Source organism: Coregonus clupeaformis, chromosome 35 (genome assembly GCF_020615455.1).
Source record: "Coregonus clupeaformis isolate EN_2021a chromosome 35, ASM2061545v1, whole genome shotgun sequence".
Taxonomy (NCBI): Eukaryota; Metazoa; Chordata; class Actinopteri; order Salmoniformes; family Salmonidae; genus Coregonus; species Coregonus clupeaformis.
In genome coordinates this window covers 42,793,725-42,802,440 of record NC_059226.1, presented here as the reverse complement: position 1 = coordinate 42,802,440, position 8,716 = coordinate 42,793,725, and the positions used below count along the sequence as shown (strand labels likewise).

The 8,716-nt window shown below is 43.6% G+C and overlaps 1 non-coding gene across 1 annotated transcript; it reads right to left on the bottom strand.

Moving 5' to 3' along the window:
• Positions 1-1,482: 1,482 nt before the first annotated feature.
• Positions 1,483-1,555, bottom strand: trnap-ugg. The gene has a single exon. It is a non-coding gene; the product is annotated as a tRNA-Pro (tRNA).
• Between the last annotated feature and the right edge of the window lie 7,161 nt (positions 1,556-8,716).

The following is an 8,716-nucleotide window of genomic DNA, read 5'->3' as shown; positions in this document are numbered from 1 at the left end:
AGTTGCCTTGCATTGTCAGCTAAGATCACATTGATTGCTGCCAGTAACACAGAGATGCGTCCTTAAAGAGATACCAGCGCCTCTCATTCTTAGGCTGCACTAACATGAATAGTGTGGTGTGGGCATTCTACAGCCTACTGTGTTTTTTTGCTTATGCACGGATAATGGCTTATACATTTAAAAAACAAATGCAGAGTTAATCGAACAATTACCACCACATATAGGCCTAACTGATCTTTCCATGACGTGCGTATAGGGTCCTGGGGTCGACTTGGAATTACAAACTGGGTGGTTCGAGCCCTGGATGCTGATTGGCTGACAGTCGTGGTACATCATATAATTAACATATAGCCTTTATGCAGTGCAAGACATATTTTTGGTTAATCTTGATGTTGTGCTGTAATGTCCAACATCCGGTAATGTCCTAGCTGCAACTTACATTTAAGGTCTGGTAAGAGAAACGTGATGCAGGTGTAAAAGCAATCGTTATGATCAGAGAGGTCTATCCCTTGGCCTCACTGCCTTTCTCTAATGCTATTGTGCTCTATTTGGCTGTTAAACATCTAGAAACAATGTTGACTTTTGTAGAGGTCTACAGATAGAAATGTCATGAATAGAACTGACATGATCAGAGAGGTTCTAGAATGTAGATTACACATTTATATCTAAACGTTGAAGCATCTGATAAATGGCTTTGTCCTGTTGCTGTCTACGGCTGCCTTTACACAGGCAGCCCAGTTCTGAGCTCATACCCAATTATTGGCAAAATAGCTGATCTGATTGGTCAAAATACCAATTAGTGGAAAAAGATCAGAATTGGGCTGCTTGTGTAAATACAGTCAATAGGTTCTGAAACCACTTCGTGCACAGCAGGCCCTGTCCATGGTTCTGAAACTCCTTCGTGTACAACAGGCACTGTCCATGGTTCTGAAACCCCTTCTTGCGCACCAGGCACTGTCCATGGTTCTGAAACCCCTTCGTGTGCACCAGGACCTGTCCATGGTTCTGAAAGACATTCGCGTACAACGGGCGCTGTCCATGGTTCTGAAACGCCTTCCTGTACAACAGGAACTGTCTGGTTCTGAACCGCTTCCCATACAATGGCACTGGGTAAATCCGGGCCTCGTGGACCACATAATGCAACAAAAATGCATCCTTTCCCTAACTGATTTAGACCTGGGATTCCAGGTGAGTAGACTCCACGGTCAATCAATGACATGAATTAATCAGTATGGGTGAAAAAAGGACAACACCAACAGCACTGTGGACCTCAACTGAAATAGCCCTTCCAGACCCAAATTGACTTCATAGGAAAAACGTACAAAACTGTAAGGATAACTTAGGACAACATTGCATACAAAATGTCGCTGTCCTGTTGTTACTTGATAGAGATGAATTTGTATTTTTTTAAATTTTAGTCATTTTAGCAGACGCTCTTATCCAGAGCGACTTACAGTTAGTGAGTGCATACATTTTCATACTAGCCCCCCGTGGGAAATGAACCCACAACCCTGGCGTTCCAAGCGCCATGCTATACCAACTGAGCCACAGGGGCCTTAAATCTAACACTATCTTCTTTCTGTCAATACATTCTCTTCAGCTATTACCGCACATGTGACAAGTTTCATTTAGAAATGTCTCCTCTGATTGTCCATTGGGCATAGCGAATGTGTAGATAGTTACAGCACAAAATACCTTGTTTAAAGCGTACAATACAACATGCCCCCAAAACTAACATACAGGCTATATACAGATGTGTGACGGTCGTGACTGAGAAGGGCGGCAACTGGGCGGAATCATAAAGAAAAAATGAATGATTGAATGGCAATGCGGGGAAGTTGACTAAAAGTGAAAACACAAAACTTCCATATTATGTGCACAGCAGTTTACAGTTTATTAGATGCAGGTAAACTATTTATTGCTTTTACAGTTGTATGAAGCCCTGCAGCTATCAGTGAAACGGAGCAGACACTCAAACTGAAAATATAGGAATGCCAGCGTCTTCACAAATAGTCCAGCTTGCACGGTTCTCTGTTTTCTATATCTGATACATTGTCTGTGTGCGTTCACAATCACCATGTCCCTCGTATCTCCTCACCCGTATATATCTCCTAACATCAATGATCATTTATTTTTGGAACCGGCACCAGTAATTCACCAAATTAAAACTGTAGTTTGAAGTCCCACAACAGAGAGAACGTGCCCGCCTTTTAACGGAGAAATCACATACCTTCTCAAATGGCACAACTCTAATTCACTGCGCAACCAGTGGCTCCGTGACTATGGGAAGTTCCTTCTGGGAAGAGTTGATCAAAGGAGGAAAGTAGCCTATATTAGCCGATAGCTATATAAATCCCCTCGCATTTGGACGAAGGCGTTCCCTGTGTGTGTGTGTGTGTTGAGCGGGGTGGCGGAGTGCTAGGAGGATACCCAAAGGCTGTCCGTGTCAAGGAGTGCATGTGTACATAAAGATTACGCACCAGATAAATAAATATGTAAATGATTCCAACTACCCTCTTGGTATGTTAAAGCTCACAACATTTATACATTATTTTGATATGCAACCAAATAATGTCGCATTTTTACCTTTGAACTATACTTCTTTGCTTTATTACAACAAATTGAAAGCATGGCTTTCATAGGCTCTCATTGATAAAGCTTGGTTCCTGAAGACTACGGTCTCAACCACCAGTCTGCCAGTGTTCTACTGACCCGCATTGACGTCATTGCGTCATTAGGTATCCCTTAGAAACACAGACGTTCAAAAATAGTATCAAATTAATTCAGCTTGCGAGAAAGGAGGGCGGGCGGTTGGGAGGAATATGGGGTGCTGAAAGGAACATGGGGTGCTGAAAATGCATGCGTCTCTTAGCCACCACAAAATAAAATGCATTGGACCTTGTGAATTGTAAAATATTGGGACATCATTTCCAGGATGAAAATGGTAGGCTACAGGGCGGTGACATTAGGCAACATAACGCAGCCCAGTTCTTGCTTTGTAGCTCTCCATGGTTCTCTATCTGCTTCACATGCAATAGAACAGACCAGGGTAATAGAACAGACCAGGGTAATAGAAAAGACCAGGGTAATAGAACAGACCAGGGTAATAGAACAGACCAGGACAATAGAACAGACCAGGGTAATAGAACAGACCAGGGTAATAGAACAGACCAGGGTAATAGAACAGACCAGGGTAATAGAACAGACCAGGGTAATAGAACAAACCAGGGTAATAGAACAGACCAGGGTAATAGAACAGACCAGGACAATAGAACAGACCAGGGCAATAGAACAGACCAGGGTAATAGAACAGACCAGGGTAATAGAACAGACCAGGGTAATAGAACAGGGTAATAGAACAGACCAGGACAATAGAACAGACCAGGGTAATAGAACAGACCAGGGTAGTAGAACAGACCAGGGTAATAGAACAGACCAGGGCAATAGAACAGACCAGGGTAATAGAACATACCAGGTTAATAGAACAGACCAGGGCAATAGAACAGACCAGGGTAATAGAACAGACCAGGGCAATAGAACAGACCAGGGTAATAGAACAGACCAGGACAATAGAACAGACCAGGACAATAGAACAGACCAGGGTAATAGAACAGACCAGGGTAATAGAACAGACCAGGGTAATAGAACAGACCAGGACAATAGAACAGACCAGGGTAATAGAACAGACCAGGGCAATAGAACAGACCAGGGTAATAGAACAGACCAGTGTAATAGAACAGACCAGGGTAATAGAACAGACCAGGACAATAGAACAGACCAGGGTAATAGAACAGACCAGGACAATAGAACAGACCAGGGTAATAGAACAGACCAGGGTAATAGAACAGACCAGGGCAATAGAACAGACCAGGGCAATAGAACAGACCAGGGTAATAGAACAGACCAGTGTAATAGAACAGACCAGGACAATATAACAGACCAGGGTAATAGAACAGACCAGGACAATAGAACAGACCAGGACAATAGAACAGACCAGGGCAATAGAACAGACCAGGGTAATAGAACAGACTAGGGCAATAGAACAGACCAGGACAATAGAACAGACCAGGGTAATAGAACAGACCAGGGTAATAGAACAGACCAGGGTAATAGAACAGACCAGGTTAATAGAACAGACCAGGGCAATAGAACAGACCAGGGTAATAGAACAGACCAGGGCAATAGAACAGACCAGGGTAATAGAACAGACCAGGACAATAGAACAGACCAGGACAATAGAACAGACCAGGGTAATAGAACAGACCAGGGTAATAGAACAGACCAGGGTAATAGAGCAGACCAGGGCAATAGAACAGACCAGGGCAATAGAACAGACCAGTGTAATAGAACAGACCAGGACAATATAACAGACCAGGGTAATAGAACAGACCAGGACAATAGAACAGACCAGGGTAATAGAACAGACCAGGGCAATAGAACAGACCAGGGCAATAGAACAGACCAGGGTAATAGAACAGACTAGGGCAATAGAACAGACCAGGACAATAGAACAGACCAGGGTAATAGAACAGACCAGGGTAATAGAACATACCAGGACAATAGAACAGACCAGGGTAATAGAACAGACCAGGGTAATAGAACAGACCAGGGTAGAACAGACCAGGGCAATAGAACAGACCTGGTCTGTTCTATTACCCTGGTTTGTTCTATTACCCTGGTCTGAGTGGCGCTGTGGTCTAAGGCACTGCATCGCAGTGCTAACTGTGCCACTAGAGATCCTGGTTCGAATCCAGGCTCTGTCGCAGCCGGCCGCGACCGGGAGACTCATGGGTGGCGCACAATTGGCCCAGCGTCGTCCAGGGTAGGGGAGGGAATGGCCGGCAGGGATGTAGCTCAGTTGATAGAGCATGGCGTTTGCAACGCCAGGGTTGTGGGTTCGATTCCCACGGGGGAACAGTATAAAAAAAAAAAAGTATTCACTAACTGTAAGTCGCTCTGGATAAGAGCGTCTGCTAAATGACTAAAATGTAAATGTAATAGAACAGACCAGGGCAATAGAACAGACCAGGACAATAGAACAGACCAGGGTAATAGAACAGACCAGGGTAATAGAACAGACCAGGGTAATAGAACAGACCAGGGTAATAGAACAGACCAGGGTAATAGAACAGACCAAGACAATAGAACAGTCCAGGGTAATAGAACAGACCAGGGTAATAGAACAGACTAGGGCAATAGAACAGACAAGGGTAATAGAACAGACCAGGGCAATAGAACAGACCAGGGCAATAGAACAGACCAGGGTAATAGAACAGACTAGGGCAATAGAACAGACCAGGGTAATAGAACAGACCAGGACAATAGAACAGACCAGGGTAATAGAACAGACCAGGTTAATAGAACAGACCAGGGTAATAGAACAGACCAGGGTAATAGAACAGACTAGGGCAATAGAACAGACCAGGACAATAGAACAGACCAGGGCAATAGAACAGACCAGGGTAATAGAACAGACCAGGACAATAGAACAGACCAGGGTAATAGAACAGACCAGGACAATAGAACAGACCAGGGTAATAGAACAGACCAGGGCAAAAGAACAGACCAGGACAATAGAACAGACCAGGGTAATAGAACAGACCAGGGTAATAGAACAGACCAGGATAATAGAACAGACCAGGACAATAGAACAGACCAGGGTAATAGAACAGACCAGGGTAATAGAACATACCAGGACAATAGAACAGACCAGGACAATAGAACAGACCAGGGTAATAGAACAGACCAGGACAAATGCGGGCCTCGGAGTCTGCATATAGACACCTATAGAATTCAATCTAACACACTCAGAACTGAAACATATACCAGGTAAATCCTTTCATTTAGCATTACCCATACAATTTCTCCATAGGCCTATTCATTTTATATGTCAGATTACAGAGTATGCATTGACCGGATCTAAATAGACATATACAGACACCACAGGTAACCTACCAGATACTCCTGTCCTCTTATCTAAATAGACATATACAGACACCACAGGTAACCTACCAGATACTCCTGTCCTCTTATCTAAATAGACATATACAGACACCACAGGTAACCTACCAGATACTCCTGTCCTCTTATCTAAATAGACATATACAGACACCACAGGTAACCTACCAGATACTCCTGTCCTCTTATCTAAATAGACATATACAGACACCACAGGTAACCTACCAGATACTCCTGTCCTCTTATCTAAATGGACATATACAGACACCACAGGTAACCTACCAGATACTCCTGTCCTCTTATCTAAATAGACATATACAGACACCACAAGTAACATATCAGATGCTCCTGTCCTCTTATCTAAATATACATATACAGACACCACATGTAACCTACCAGATACTCCTGTCCTCTTATCTAAATAGACATATACAGACACCACAGGTAACCTACCAGATACTCCTGTCCTCTTATCTAAATATACATATACAGACACCACAGGTAACCTACCAGATACTCCTGTCCTCTTATCTAAATAGACATATACAGACACCACAGGTAACCTATCAGATACTCCTGTCCTCTTATCTAAATAGACATATACAGACACCACAGGTAACCTACCAGATACTCCTGTCCTCTTATCTAAATAGACATATACAGACACCACAGGTAACCTACCAGATACTCCTGTCCTCTTATCTAAATAGACATACACAGACACCACAGGTAACCTACCAGATACTCCTGTCCTCTTATCTAAATAGACATATACAGACACCACAGGTAACCTACCAGATACTCCTGTCCTCTTATCTAAATAGACATATACAGACACCACAGGTAACATATCAGATACTCCTGTCCTCTTATCTAAATAGACATATACAGACACCACATGTAACCTACCAGATACTCCTGTCCTCTTATCTAAATAGACATATACAGACACCACAGGTAACCTACCAGATACTCCTGTCCTCTTATCTAAATAGAAATATACAGACACCACAGGTAACCTACAAGATACTCCTGTCCTCTTATCTAAATAGACACATACAGACACCACAGGTAACCTACCAGATACTCCTGTCCTCTTATCTAAATAGACATATACAGACACCACAGGTAACCTACCAGATACTCCTGTCCTCTTATCTAAATAGACACATACAGACACCACAGGTAACCTACCAGATACTCCTGTCCTCTTATCTAAATAGACATATACAGACACCACAGGTAACCTACCAGATACTCCTGTCCTCTTATCTAAATAGATATATACAGACACCACAGGTAACCGTTGTTTTGGCTGTGTGCTTAGGGTTGTTGTCCTGCTGGAAGGTAAACCTTCGCCCCAGTCTGAGGTCCTGAGCACTCTGGAGCAGGTTTCCATCAAGGATCTCTCTGTACTTTGCTCCGTTCATCTTTCCCTCGATCCTGACTAGTCTCCCAGTCGCTGCCACTGAAAAACATCCCCACAGCATGATGCTGCCACCACCGTGCTTCACCGTAGGGATGGTGCCAGGTTTCCTCCAGACGTGACTTTGGCATTCAGGCCAAAGAGTTCAATCTGGTTTCATCAGACCAGAGAATCTTGTTTCTCATGGTCCGAGTGTCCTTTAGATGACTATTGGCAAACTCCAAGCGGGTTGTCATGTGCCTTTTACTGAGGAGTGGCTTCCGTCCTGGCCACTCTACGATAAAGGTCTGATTGGTGGAGTGCTGCAGGGATGGTTGTCCTTCTGGAAGGTTCTCCCATCTCCACAGAGGAACTCTGGAGCTCTGTCAGAGTGACCATCGGGTTCTTGGTCACCTCCCTGACCAAGGCCATTCTCCCCGATTGCTCAGTTTGGCCGGGCGGCCGGCTCTAGCAAGAGTCTTGGTGGTTCCAAACTTCTTCCATTTAAGAATGATGGAGGACACTGTGTTCGTGGGGACCTTCAATGCTGCAGAAATGTTTTGGTACCCTTCCCCAGATCTGTGCCTCGACACAATCCTGTCTCGGAGCTCTACGGACAATTCCTTCGACCTCATGGCTTGGTTTTTGCTCTGACATGCGCTGTCAACTGTGGGACCTTATATAGACAGGTGTGTGCCATTCCAAATCATGTCCAATCAACTGAATTGACCACAGGTAGACTCCATCCAAGGATGATCAACGGAAACAGGATGCACCTAAGCTCAATTTCGAGTCTCATAGCAAAGGGTCTGAATACTTATGTAAATAAGGTATTTCAGTTTTTTATTTTTAATACATTTGCTAACATTTCTAAAAACCTGTTTTCACTTTGTCATTATGGGGTATTGTGTGTAGATTGATGAGGAAAAAAGTTAATTTAATCAATTTTAGAATAAGGCTGTAACGTAACAAAATGTGGAAAAAGGGAAGGGGTCTGAATACTTTCCGAATGCACTGTATACAGACACCACAGGTAACCTACCAGATACTCCTGTCCTCTTATCTAAATAGACATATACAGACACCACAGGTAACCTACCAGATACTCCTGTCCTCTTATCTAAATAGACATATACAGACACCACAGGTAACCTACCAGATACTCCTGTCCTCTTATCTAAATAGACATATACAGACACCACAGGTAACCTACCAGATACTCCTGTCCTCTTATCTAAATAGACATATACAGACACCACAGGTAACCTACCAGATACTCCTGTCCTCTTATCTAAATAGACATATACAGACACCACAGGTAACCTACCAGATACTCCTGTCCTCTTATCTAAA